The 15,438-nt window shown below is 32.4% G+C and overlaps 1 long non-coding RNA gene across 1 annotated transcript; it reads left to right on the forward strand.

Moving 5' to 3' along the window:
- Positions 1-10,153: 10,153 nt before the first annotated feature.
- Positions 10,154-13,675, forward strand: LOC145324631 (uncharacterized). Its single transcript, XR_013881288.1, has 5 exons — positions 10,154-10,214; positions 11,278-11,342; positions 11,870-11,942; positions 12,926-13,000; positions 13,667-13,675. It is a non-coding gene; the product is annotated as an uncharacterized LOC145324631 (long non-coding RNA).
- Positions 13,676-15,438: the final 1,763 nt, after the last annotated feature.

Raw genomic sequence — 15,438 nt, forward strand, 5'->3', positions numbered from 1 at the left:
ATCTAGGGATTGTCTGTATGTCTTTACGTCCATCCGTCTGCTTTGTTGGGATATATTTTGCAGGAATAATGAAATATTGCAAAAATAGTAATTACATTTCCCCCCAACGTCATTATTTGTAGCGAAGCTACTCTATAATTAGTTTATGTCCGTACGTCTGTACGTTTATCCGTCTGTTATGTTTTTTATATATTTTGCTACAATAATATTGCAGAAATAGTAATTATATTTTACCCTTACGTCATTGTTATTAGCGAAGCTACTCTATAGCTAGGTTATGTCCGTACGTCTATACGTCTGGTTGGTCGTCTGTTTTGTTTGGACTAATTTTGATATAATAATGAAATATTGCAAAAATATTAATGATATTTTCCCCCCAACGTCATTGTTTGTAGCGAAGCTACTCTATAACCAGGGCTTGTCCGTATGTCTGTACGTCCATCAGTCTGGCTAGTCGTCATTGTTTGTAGCGAAGCTACTATATTACTAGGTAATGTCCGTATGTCCAACCATCCGTTTGTTTTAATGGGATATATTTTTCTACAATAATCTTGTCTTTGTGTGTCTGTGTGTCTGTACCGAAGGATCTCGCTAACCGCTGAACCGATCGGGTTCTCCTTAACAGGGAAGCTTTTCATAAGTCCCGGGAAGGTTTATAACTAGAGGCCTCTAGGGGCGTAGCCGCTAGTAAAATATAAAATAGTAATTATATTTTCCCCCATCGCCATTGTTAGTAGCGAAGCTACTCTATATATTGTACGTCCATCCGTCTGTTTTGTTTGGATATATTTTGGTACAATAATAAAATATTGCAAAAATAGTAATTATATATTTTCCCCGCAACGTCATTGTTTGTAGCGAAGCTCCTCTATAACTAGGGCTTGTACGTATGTCTGTACATCCATCCGTCTGTTTTGTTTGTATTTATTTTGCTACAATAATGAAATATTGCAAAAATAGTAATTATATATTTTCCCCTCAACGTCATTGTTAGTAGCGAAGCTACTTTTTAAGTTATGAGTTCCGTATGTTTGTACGTCCATCCGTCCTTCTGTCTTGCAAAATATAAATTTAAAATGTGGGTCAAACTAGCAGCCCCCCCCCCCCCCAACCATTCTTCGTAGTTAAATGTGTTAATCATAACTCATTCATTATTTTACCAATTTGCTAAATTTGCTAAGATTTGTTTTAAAAAAACAACAAATAGTGCATATTTAAACCATCTAATGATCAATAGTAAAGATGGTGGTTTATCAATTCTGCATGTCATCACAAACACAAGTTTCATATTGCAAATAATCAAACAATGATAAGATTTGCGGTTGTGTAATGATATGCAGTTCTGATGGTAAGATATTGTAATATGTATGCGAATTTAACAGGGAGGAAGGTGACATTGGACTGGAAATTATTGTAATACCAAAAGTTTTATAATCACGCTTTTTCACTTGCTGGGTGACTTTAATGGTTGGTTTAACCCAATAATGTTTATTTTTCAGAAGGATTGATTTAAGATCATTGTGGATGTACATTTATCAGCCAGAAAAAATTGAAACAGAGATGGTTGGTTATCAATTCCGCGTACATCATTACAAACACAAGTGTTTCCTAATTACTATTGAACAAGAGAAACATGATGAGATTGAATCAAATAGAGATTACGGGAGGTTCTGCGGTTGTAATAATATTAATATTGTGATTAAAAGTATTTTAACTTTTCACCTAATACTTTTAATCTACAGTTTTGTTTTTGTGGATGTATGTATATAACAAGTAATCATCTAATGCCTTATCCTCTTATATCCCTGGAAAATGAAACAGTGAGATGGTGGGCCGGAAATTCCTTGTAAACCATTCCAATACCTTCTTTAAATTTATAGCAATAGTGTTCTTGCATTTAAACCATTAAAAATATGATAATATGATAGAAAAAAGAATCATCTTTCTGTTGCTTCTATTCTTCTTATAACGTTGCTCAATATTTGGTTAACTACCTTTAAATCTATAGCCAAAGTGTTCATTTATTCAAATAAAAACATGCTAACTTTTCAAGATTATACTCTATTGCTCTCCCTCTCTCGTTCTATCTTTATCACTATATGGATGTATGTATCTCTCTCTCTCTTTCTTTCTTTTTTCTCTTTTTTCTGCTAGTATTGAATTTGCTAAAATTTAAATGCATAATAGTTTATTGTTATTAATTTAAATATTTTTTTTGTCTTTTTTTACATGGATAAAACACTGTATACATCCTTTTTAGCTGTATGCATAAAACACTTTATTTATAGTTTAGCGGTATAATCTCAGAAAAGACATACCTACCTGTTACCTATTTATAAGCTTAGGATTAAAAACAGGATGTATATTAGTCTCTTTGTGTGTGTGTATGTCTATATCTTAAGATCTCGCTAACCGCGAAATCCTTTGCAGAGAAACATTTCATATATCCAGGGAAGGTTTATAACTATTATTTTTTTTTTTTGGGGGGGGGTACTTATGTTTGGTTGTAAATCAGGGACTTACAGGGATAAGACAATGGACGATAATTAAATATATATCCTCAAGAATGATTAAGAATAAAAATTCCGGGTTGAAAATTTCAAAATTCATTAAAAGTAACCAAAGCTAACAATTAAGATAACGAGGTTATAAAATTTTGGGTACCAGTGTAATTAATTTACATTCCAATGCTCCACCACTTCATCCCCAGTTGTAATTATATTTTATGTGTTTGAGTGAATTTTTCTGTTTAGGGGTGTGTATGTGAGTGTGTGTATATTTGTGTGTGTATGTGTATGTTTGTGTGTGTGTTAGTGCGTATGGGTGTGTGTATGTGTGTCTGTGTTTCTGTGTGTGTGTGTGTGTGTGTATGTGTTTGTGTTGCTGTATGTGTATGTGTGTGTGTGTGTGATTGTGTATGTGTATGTTTTTGTATGTGTTTGTTTGTGTATGTTTTTGTATGTGTTTGTTTGTGTATGTATGTATGTGTGTATGTGTGTGTTTGTATGTGAATGTGTGCGATGAATAAAATGTGTTTTTATTGCTTTTATATGAGGTAATAACATAGCACTATATAGTAAGCAAAGTATGAAGTAAATAACAGGGATCTTATGGGATAACACAATGGATGATAAGTTGATGTACGTCAATTATGATGATAAAAAATTACCTCTTTTGTATATTAAAATTAATGATTGAAAACTAAACTTATAAGAGTAACCATAGTTTTTAAAAGCGAAGCTTTTCTATAATTAGGGTCGGTCCGTCCGTCCGTCACGGATAGCTTTTTTCGTTAATTTAGGCATGTTAGAATTGTCCTATCGATTTCAAATTTTGCATGGTGATTTCTTTAGTAGTTAGGTACGAATTAGAAAGCGTAGCAACTCTATAATCATTACCAAAATGTCCGTACGTCCATTTTAAACATGTTGATTTTTTTACTTTTTTAAATAGCTTTTTTCGTTAATTTAGGCATGTTAAAATTGTCCTATCGATTTTAAATTTTGCATGGTGATTCCTGTAATAGTTAGGTACGAGTTATAATCATTACCAGAATGTCCGTACGTCCATTTTAAACATGTTGATTTTTTTACATTTTTAACAACAAATTTGTATGTGACCTAATTATCCGATTGGTCTGATTTTTGGTATACTGATTCCTGGGACAACAAAGTACAATATTATAAGCGAAGCAACTCTATAATCAAGTCCTAAATATGTAAGTATGTCCATAATTATTATCCTGTATCAAGCAGTTTATCAACAAATTTACTTACAATTTTGCTTTGAATCTTATACATTCCCATTCTGATTATTCAGTTCTGACATTATACAAGTGTTAATGTCCGTTTGTCCTACCGTTTCAGAGCTTCGCTTTTATGGATGTTGTCATCCTTGTTTTACCAATGATAAGATATATAACTTTGTGTACCAGTGTTATTTAGTCTAATGTCCCCTCCCTCCCTGACTAAATAGTAAGTAAACCTACTTTGCTAATTAGAACCAGGGAGGAAGGGGACGTTTGGCTGTTTATTAGTCTCCAAAATTTTATAAGAACTTTTCTTACTCGTTGGCTTAACAACTTTGGGTAATTGAATTTTGATTGGTTGGTTCATAAAGTTGAGTATGCCAGAACGTTTTAACTATTAATTGAAATCTAAGAAAGGGGTAATTTTGTGTATCATGATAAGGAATGTACATCAATTCATAGGCCATTGTCTTATCCCTTTAGATCCCTGAATTAGAACACTACTTTTAATCTTAGTATCTGTTATCCGAATTTAGAGATAGGACAAAGTAAGAAAATAAATACACATTTGAGCTGTCGTATTAATCTTTGTGATTTTTAAAAGCGAAGCTTTTCTATAATTAGGGTCGGTCCGTCCGTACGTCCGTCCTTCCGAGATAGTTAGCTTTTATTCGTTAATTTAGGCATGTTAGAATTGTCCTATCAATTTCAAACTTTGCATGGTGATTCCTGTAGAAGTTAGGTACGATTTAGAAAGCGTAGCAACTCTATAATCGTTACCAGAATGTCCGTACGTCCATTTTAAACATGTTGATTTTTTTACTTTTTTAATAACAATTTTTTATGTGATAAAATCATCCGATTGATCTGATTTTTGATTACTGATTCCTATTACAATAAGGTACAATATTATGAGCGAAGCATCTCTATATTCAAGTATTAAATGTCAGTATGTCCTTAAACAGAATTCTGTATTTAAGAAGTTTTGAAACAAATTTACGTATAATTTTGTCAAACTTTATATTTTCATACTTTGTATATTTAGTTCTGACACTCAAAAAAAGTTAATGTTCGTCTGTCATATCGTTTCAGAGCTTCGCTTTTATGGATGTTGTCATCCTTGTTACATAATAATTTGGGTCAATATATGAAGAAAGGTGACATTTGACTGTAATTATTCTAGTAACTAAAGCTTTATTAATTGAATGAGCATTTCAAGGAAGCTTGATCAAATCCGTTTGGTCTGTTTATATATTTACAATTAAATTTCTGATACATATCTAAATAAGATATAAAATTATAATGATGGTATTTTCTGTTTGTATAATATTAATATTTCTTGACGGAAAGCATAGAGCCTCACCTCACCCCCTTAATATAATTTCAATTTTTTTGTTTATGCTCAACCTCTGCTAACCCAGCAGTGCCTAGACTTTCCTGCGGGGCAACCCTATACCCAATACAACCAAATCTAACCTAACCTAAGGTAAAGCACAAACTCAAGAAAAACGACAAAGCCCAAATTGTTCCGAATTTGTATCACTTTTGAAAAGTGCGACTCCAGTTACGTCATATTTTTCTTTCCCGAAAAAGGGAAGGGGGAAAGAAAAAAAAGGGAAGGGGGGAAGAAAAAAGAGATGAGAGAAAAGGGGGTTTTCCCCATCTCTTTTGAAGAGATTTTCTTCCCCCCTTCCCTTTTTCGGGAAAGAAAAATATGACGTAACTGGAGTCGCACTTTTCAAAAGTGATACAAATTCGGAACAATTTGGGCTTTGTCAAGAAAAACAACCCATAAAATCTAAATTTAAATTCAAAATAAAATCTCATATAAATTCAAAATAATTCTCATATATTCATATATTCTCAGATATCATTGAATTTATACATAAACAAACTGCCATATAACTATATTATCAAATGTACTTTGATTGCATTATATGCAATGTTGCACATATTTTCCATTTGTTTGAATCATCTACATAAATCACTATTAGGTTACATATAATACTAGCTATGGAAAATATAATCGGCTATAGTAGTCGGTTTGATGACACAGCCACCTTTAGCCTTTATATCGGTCAGCTGAAATAGAGTTGCCGATTGTGTACCCAGTTTCCTCGGTGTTTCCTCATCCTATCTCAATATTTACTACTAGCTAAAAGACTTCAAACTTTCAAAAAAAACTAAGTTTGAAAAAAATGAAATATTAAATGTATAAATGATTTTTACATTATACATCAAAAATTTTAAGTTTGAAACTTTTTTAGCTAGTAGTAAACATTGAGATAGGATGAGGAAACACCGAGGAAACTATGTACACAATCGGCAACTTAAATTCAGTTGACCCCTTTATCTTGTTGTCTCTCAGAGAAAGGAAAATGGAACAAAAAAAGGAAATGTTAATTTTTTATTAGGTAGTATATTTTGCATCCTTTTTTTTGCGAAAAAATTTAGGAATAAAAATAATTAATAGATCTCAAACATTTAATTAAAACCATAGAATTATTTTTCTTTCATATTATATATAAATTTTTATTTATAAAATTTTAAATTCTCAACGGTCTATAGTATAGATGTAAATACAAACAACTACCTCCCTTCCTTTTTCAAAGAACTCTTTCGTCTGCTTCCAAATTATTTTCTGCTACTTGGCTGTGTTAATATAAACTACACCATTGGTTGATTTTCAATGACCCAATAGAAAGGTTGCATAAGGCGGTTGCGATGGGGTGATACAGTTATTTAACCCTTTCTCCCTCTAGTGTTTTACTCTAATACCTTCTCTACAGCTAGAATTATTCCTGGGATAAAATTTACATAGATAATGGATAATTACCAGGGAGGAAGGGGACATTGCGCTGTTTATTACACTAGTCCCAAAAGTTTTCTTATTTTTTAGAACACCAACTTAATGGGAATTTTATTGAATTTTAATTGGTTTTTCATTAATTTCAGTGTTCAAATGTTTTAATCACTAATTATAAATATAGTGGGTATATTTGTGTATCATCATTGGGGATGTGCATAAAGTTATCGGCCATTGTCTTATCCCTTTTGATGTGAAGTGTAAAAATTTCACTTGATTTGTGAAAAGTGAGGACCGAAATATTTAAAGAGGGGTAAAAACCTAATGTATCTTTAAAATTTTAAGTTAAAAAATACATAAAAAAAATGTTATAGTAATCAATATATAATTTTATATCAAATGTATATTTACTCAACAAATAATGACTAATGCAAGAATATTTGCAAAAGACTGTAAACTATTCAATTAATTTGCGAATTTTGTGACTTTTTTTACCTGCAACCATAGAAGGAAACTAAGATTCAACATTCAAAAACTAAGCAAGCCCTTATCCTTCCTCCCCAATATTAGGAATTTGCTTTTCGAATTCATTGATAACATTGGAAAGGTGATTTAAGGGGATAATGAATTAGACTTTTAAAAATCATTTATTTATCTTTTGAGCTACATAATTATTTTAATTATAAAGAAAGTATCAAATTTACATTTATTCAGCATTGCATTTAAATATTTTGCTTCACAAAAAGTTGTTTTAAAGCTTAAATTTCATATTTTAGATTCAGTTGCCTTCCAAGTTAATAGAAAGTTGTTTAAAAAAAGAAAAATTTCTAAAAAACGTGTCCTAACTTTTGCTAGTAATAGCTAGTCGGTGCTTTTAGTAAGTAGTAGATGTAAACTGTTCCATAGAATTTAAATATGCAATCGTTTTTTTTTGTAGAACTCTTATTTTTGAAGTAATTTAAGTTTTTTTAAAATTAAGTTGGTTTTAAGGTACTAAAACGCAACAAAAAAAGAAGAGAATTGCCATTATGAACAAAAGTAGTAAGATTTTTGAATTCTGTTAAGTAATTATTGAATAAATCTGTTTTGTTGAAGCCCGGTGAATCAAAACTTTGAACTTTGGGAGCTTGTCACGAATGGGTTAAAAAGATCACACATTCTTTTATTTTATTTTGTTTAAATATGTCAATTCTAGAACAACATTGTCCTTGTTGATATATATCAATTGTCAATTGTATATGATTCTATATCAAAATTTACTATCTAAACGTGGACAATAATGTCCATAAAAACACATAGGGAGGGAGGAACATTTTACTGTATACCATACTGTACTGGTTCCCAAAGTAAATATATTAAGCCTGTTATTTCATTGGTTTTAATATTAGAGTAAAACAATAGAGGGAGAAAGGGTTAAATAACTGTATAGCAACCTTCCTATTGGGTCATTGAAAATCAACCAATGGTGTCGAATAATAAGGAAGCAGACGAAAGAGGTCTTTGAAAAATGAAGGGAGGTAGTTGTCTGTATATACATCTATGTATACTGTAGATCTGTTGTTTTAATAAAAAAATACTTGCGGGGCACTATAATACGCCCCTAGAGGTTTTTGAGGGGGGGGGGCATGAAAATGGGGGAGTTGAATTTGATAACCAAATTTTCTATTTTAGATTTGAAAAGAAAAAGTAAAAAAATGGGGGATGGGGATAAATTAGGTCGACATCTCCCCCCCCCCTTCTCTTTTTTAATTTTAGTTTTTTAAAAATTAGTTTTTTTTCTAAGGGCGATTTCTGTTGGGAGAGTGATGGTAACCTCTCCAAAAATTGTTGTAAACCTTCCCATAAGAAGCTACCCTTTAAAGGAGAACCATACCAATTCAGCATTTAACTAGATCCTTCAGTACAGACAAACAAACAAACAAACAAACAGACAGACAGACAGACAGACATACTGTTACTTTATTATGAGAATAGTATATAGTTGATGAAAAATTAAAAAATAAATTTATACAACGAAAAAAGAAATCTCAAAAAGTAATAGGAAGTACGTACAGACATACAATAGGCATACAGAAGCTTCACATTTATTAATCGCGATAGGATATAGCATTTAAGAAAGCAATGACAAAACTATTCCAAATTTGTCAGGAACATGCATTTAGTAACTGAAGAAAAAATATTCCATATAGATATAGCCGTCGACTATTCATTTTTAAAAGCGAATCTTTTCTATAATTAGGGTTCAAACTTTGCATCATGATTCCTACAGGAGTTAGGTACAAGTTAGAAAGTCCGTACGTCCATTTTATATATGTTGCTTTTTAATTTTTTTAACAACAAATTTTTGTGTAATAAAATTTTCCGATTGGTCTGATTTTTTTAATACTGATTCGTAGTACAACAAAGTACATTGTTATAAGCGAAGCACTTCTATAATCAAGTCCTGAAAATGTAAGTATATCCTTAAACAATATCCTGTATTTAAGCAGTTTTTAAGCATACTTACAATTTTGTTTCGTTCGACTTTTATACATTTATATTCTGATTATTCAGTTCTGACACTATACAAGTGTTAATTTTCGTTTGTCCTACCGTTTCAGAGCTTCGCTTTTATGGATGTTATCTTCCGTGTTTTTAATGTTGATAATTATCATATTTGACAAAATATCCGAGTACTTTCTTACCCATTATTGGCACTATAGTGGTAGATAGATAGATAGATAGATAGATAGATAGATAGATAGATAGATAGATAGATAGATAGATAGATATATGGAGAGATAGGTAGATAATACAGCCTAGTCTAAAGACTTAGTTGGGAGGTGTCTCAAAATATACAATTAATAGAGATGATTCATTGCTTTTTGACGGTCCCACCAATTTTACTTTTGCATTTTTGCGTGTTATATAAGCACTCCATTTTTGCAATGGGTTATTTCAATGTCGATTAAGTATATTTTTTATAAGATAAGCTTTCTATAATAAAGTTTAAAAATGTAGGTAAAACTATACCTCCACCCTGGAATAGAGTTAAGCTTTTTAGAAGCGAAGCTTTTCTATAATTAGGGTCGGTCCGTCTGTCCGTAACGGATAGCTTTTTTCGTTAATTTAGGCATGTTAGAATTGTCCTATTGATTTCAAACTTTGCATGGTGATTCCTGTAGTAGTTAGGTACGATTTAAAAAGCGTAGCAACTCTATAAGCATTATCAGAATGTCCGTACGTCCATTTTAAACATGTTGATTTTTTTTACTTTTTTAACAACTAATTTTTATGTGATCTAATAATCCGATTGATCTGATTTTTGGTATACTGATTCCTGGGACAACAAAGTACAATTTTATAAGCGAAGCAACTCTATAATCAAATCCTAAAGTTGTAAGTATGTCCTTAAACATTATTCTGTATCAAGCAGTTTTTCAACAATTTTACTTACAATTTTTGCTTCGACATTTTTACATTTATATTCTGATTATTCAGCTCTGACACTATACAAGTGTTAATGTCCATTTGTCTTACCGTTTCAGTGCTGCGCTTTTATGGATGTTGTCATCCTTGTTTTTTTTTGTAATTTACATAAACTAATAATTGCATATTTCAGACTGAAAAATGGCTGAGTTAACTTATGATACTGTAAAAGCTAGATGGCAGAGACTACAGGTTGGCATATTTGTTGGTTACAAAGCTAGGATCAACTGCTGTTAACGGTAAAATATTCCTGGAAACGAATATTTCCAAAAGTCTATGAAATTTAAAGTCTGCTAGCTGCCAAACGGCTGAACGAACAGATCATATTCGCACACAAGTTTAAGCTGCATAAGAAGGCATGCAAATAATTTGGAATAGCCAAGATTCAATGATGCAAAGGGAAAGCTTCACTGAAGAAAAAATGCGTAAAATAGGTCTTTTTCGCGAATTTTTCTGCACTACGAGATAATTATGCATTATTGATTAATGGCTAATCCAGACTATTTGTAGGCCTTCTTATGCCGCTTAAAACAGTGTGCGGGCATGATCTATACGTTCAGCCGTTTGGAAGCTAGCAGCCTTTCAAATTCATAGATTTTTGGAAATAGATTTTACAGTGAACTGCAGTTGATCCCAAAGCTACTCTATGATTTCTATGTCGTACACATCACAGAATAATAAAAGTACGTCTATCAACAAGATTTGTTTTCAATACAATGTATGCTTAATTGATATCACCAAAGCGTTTGATAACGTTACAATAACTAGAAACCTCCTTCAGAGTAAAGAAGGTGTCCTAACTTTTGTAATTTTTTTAAATAGCTATTCGGTGTTTTTTTTGTAAGTAGTAGATGTAAAATGATCCATAGAATTTAGCTATGCAATCGGTTTTTTTTGTAGACCTCTTATTTTTGAAGTAATTTAAGTTTTTATTTTAAATTAAGTTGGTTTTAAGGTACTAAAACGCAACAGAAAAGAAAATTGCCATTATGAACAAAAATAGTAAGACCTTTAAATTGACACCTTATTTTTTAATTCTGTTGAGAAATTATTGATTAAATATATTATGAAGTCAAACATGTTTTGAAAAAATTATTTAAAAATTTTAAATTTTTCTCAGAATGACTTCAAAACTGATTGATATTTTCTAAATTAGAACCGGTTCTCCGTCATACTGAAAAATCATTTATCGTATCATATTAAGGACAATTTACTGCAGAATCTTTGGATTTTGTGAATTAAGGATTTTGTTTAGAATGAATTACCAACGCCTAATGGAGCAGCAAACTATGCTGTACTTGTTTTGGATCCTCAACCAAAGTAAGTTTTCAATTTTAAAGCGAAGCTTTTCTATAATTATAGTCGGTCCATCATTAATTTCATTAATACAAAATGAAATTAAATTGCTGAATCACAGCCCCTGATGAGGTCAAAAATACATTTTAGCCCTAACTGTCTCTAATGTTGTAATTTTCTGACTATCAAACTCAAATTTTAGTAGAGCTATTTTAAGGAGATTTGTTAGGGGGGTTTTGGGAGTTTGACACCAACGAAGATTTCTTCTCTCCCCTTATTTTGCTTTACCAGTGAGGGGGGTAGATGATGACTTCTAGGGGGGCTTGGTGTCGCTTCAGGTTATAGACCTCTCCACGCACCTTGAAACATACTTGCGTAATATGTACATTGGCCCTATAGACAACCAACCCTCTTATTACACGACCTTTGTCTGGAAGTCCTAACTGTGCATAGTAATGAGATGCGCCTGTTTATTGGCAATGGCCTTACCCCTACCTGCGTAAACACCGCTCTTCTGCATGCTTCTGTTTGAAACACCAAGTATTATTTAGTATTGAGGGATACGCAGAGTATGCGCCTGGTCTTGGTAACTTCAAGGCACGCCTACACCTTTTGAAGCCTCAGGTAAACAAATGTATGGATCAGGTTAAGCAGAGTGTGTCAATACCCTGTTTTTGCAAAGTCTGCCTTTCTTGACGAAATATTGTCATAATCTGCTTAACTTGACGCAATTTTGGCAAACTTTGCTTTGCAATAATTTCAATAACTTATAAGCTACTGAAAAGAAAAACGGTTCCATCGGGATTGAATCCAAACGGGATTGAACCCAACGGGATTGAACCCACGGAATTGAACCCGCACGGGATTGAACCCAATGGGATTGAACCCAACGGGATTGAACCCACACGGGATTGAACCCACACAAGATTGAACCCACACGGGATTAAACCCACGGAATTGAAACCGCACAGGATTGAACCCACAAAGGTTTCCCCCAATTTTTTTTTTTCAATTTTTTGGGGGGTTTAAGTCTCCTCTTCCAATTTTTTTTTCTTAAATTTTTGGGCGGTGTAAGTCTTCCCCCAAATTATTTATTTTTTCTTTTTTAATTTTTTGGGGGTTGTAAGTCTCCCCCTCTATTTTTTTTGTTCAATTTTTTAACGGGTTTAAGTCTCTGCACCCAATTTTTTTTTCTTTTGGGGGTTGTAAGTCTCCCCCTCCAAATTTTTTATTTTTTTTCAATTTTTTGAGGGGTTTAAACTGATTTGTACAAAATTTAAAAAGAAAAGATCCTAGTGGAGACTTACACCCCCAAAAAAATTGAAGTAAATAAGATATAAATTTTGGAGGGGAGGCTTACACAATTCTGTGCGGGTTCAATCCCGTGTGGGTTCAATTCCTTGTGGGTTCAATCCCGTGTGGGTTCAATCCCGTTGGGTTTAATCCCGTTGGGTTCAATCCCGTGTGGGTTCAATTCCGTGGGTTCAATTCCGTTGGGTTCAATCCCGTGTGGGTTCAATCCCGTGGTTACCAAGAAAAACATCTTGAATATGAATTGATTAAAAAACAATTTATATTTTTTGTTATCATACACCTTATTTAATTAGGTTGGATGTGATTTGGAGCGGGCTATGTCTGATCTAACAGTCTATGAGCAAGAATGGAACCAATTCAAAGCACGGGTAATTCACTCTATAATTCAAAACTATCGGCTTCGCCCCTACCCTCTAGGGGATTCGCCCCAAGAGGTATAATTACATCATCTATTACCTACCCAGCGAGAAAAAAATGAGAATGGATTGCAAATTTTCGCGAATAAATAGCGAATTCGCAATTTTTTTTTGGGGGGGGGGTGTCCCACCCCCCAAGAAAATAGCCTAAAACCACCACAGGACTAGTAGGTATAATCCCCGAAGAGTAGAATCTGAACGGTTCAGAGGTTGCCATGATCTAAAGGGACGGACGGACGGACAGACAGACGGACAGACATATTCTACTTTGTATTTGATCAAACCAATTTTTCGTATTTTAGATTTAGAAGATAATTTTTTTTTTTTTAAATGGGAAGGGGGGTAGTCGATTCCAATATTTTAATTTTATTTTTAAAAAAAAATTGATGTGGGGATTTTTCATTTTTTGGGGAGGTTTGGGGTATCCCACCCCCCAAGAAAATAGTTATAAACCTTCCCGGGACCTATTAGAAACTACCCTGTAAAGGTGAATCCGATCGGTTCAGCGGTTAGCGAGATACTTCGCTACAAACAAACAGACAGACAGACAAACAAACATCGTTCTACTTTGTATTATAGAAGGCTATTGTAACTCTTAACATTGATATATAATTTTAGTTGGCCTAAACTTTTACACCAGTAATTGCAATCTACAAGGGGTGCTTTTGATTATAATTTAGCTGTACTTTAATTCATCATCCGTTGTCTTATCTCTGATTCCTGATATTAAAGCAATTTTGTTCGTGATAGGAAAAAACTTAATTAAAAATAGCCTAAAACATGTCCAGGATGTCCAGGATGTCCAATGTTAAAACTTTAAAACAGGATGTCAAAACTTTAGCTCTAAAAATCTCCAGTGTTAATGGAGGTAAAATTAATTTTTTTATATATGCTTGTGTGGAAATGTAAAGAGAACACGGACATATGCTATTTTTGATGATACATTAAGAAATAAGGGCTGTATACCCTAAAAGATACTTTTTCGAGGGTCATACTGTATATTGAGACATATATCCTTTGGTTAGGGGCGTTGATATTATGACATGGGAAATTGTATCCTCAATTTAGTTTGGTACTTATTTATTGGTTAGTATGTTCCTTCAGTAGGAGGGGTGGGGAAGGTGGGGTATCGTTATATTAGCCAGCTGGAAGCACAATTTTAGTAGTAGGCAAAAAATGTGGTGCAATATCCAGGTAGTTATATATCCATTGATATTGCATATAATATATGATAAACAAAGATTGGTTGTCTGCCAAATAGGTCAAAATAAATTACATTAAATAGTCATAATTTTCAGGGAAAAGACAATGGCCGAAAAATTAATGTACATCCTCAAGAATGATACACAAATATACCCCTTCTGTAGATTACGATTATTGCTTGAAACGTTTGGACACTCAACCTAAGAAACCAACCACTCAAAATTCATTAAAAGTCCCAAAAGTTGTGAAGCTTACGAATAAGAAAGGTCATTATAAAACTTTGGGGACTTATGGGGGAGAATTGGAGCTGATTTCATTTTATCCATAAAAAACATTTGACTTTTTTCCATTCTTAATATAAAAGTCTAAAATATAAAATAATCCTAAAATGAGCTTCTCTAAAAAGTAAAACTAACCCTATTATTTAAGAAGCACAGTACTGTACAAAATCAGACCCTAAATAAGCCTTTGTAATCAACATTTTCTCTGCTTTGGAATGAGGTGTACAATCATAACAACCAATAATGCAAATTTTATTAGCGAAGCTACTGAAGAAGTTTACAGTTACGATCGATTAGTGCAACATTAATAAAAATGATAGGTTAAAAAGATAGTTTTATATAACTAATAAAAGTACCCAAAGTGAGCCTATAGAGCTTTGGATATTTACTAATGAAGGTATATTCTAATGTACCTTCCCCCCTATAGGATTTACCAGAATTGAGAATCATCAAATTAAAAAAAACCTTGAGAAATGTAGACAATTAGACATATAAACCTTACATACCATAATTGTATTGTATTAGCTGCTCTTCTAAATGTTTAAATATCTAGTATATAAGACAAGACATATTTCTGTAACCACTGAAATCACTCTACCAACTATTTTTTAATTATGCATTGCTTTATGAATATGATTTGTTGTGTTTATGTCTGTGTATATTTGTGTACTAGTATTTTTCAGGGATTTTAAGGGATAAGACATTTGTCAATTAAGAATAATTATAATAAAAATTACTAATGAATGATTACAGAAAAATTTAATCAGGGTACCCAAAGTTTTCAAGCCATCAAATGAAAAAATTTAATTATGTATGTCCCCACTCCCCCTGGATATTTTTGCAAGTATGTATTTTTGTATACTTCCTTCTTTTTCTTGTATTTCAAGTTTTGGAATTCACATATTC

Source organism: Acartia tonsa, chromosome 7 (genome assembly GCF_053477335.1).
Source record: "Acartia tonsa isolate MP-2025a chromosome 7, ASM5347733v1, whole genome shotgun sequence".
Classification (NCBI taxonomy): Eukaryota; Metazoa; Arthropoda; class Copepoda; order Calanoida; family Acartiidae; genus Acartia; species Acartia tonsa.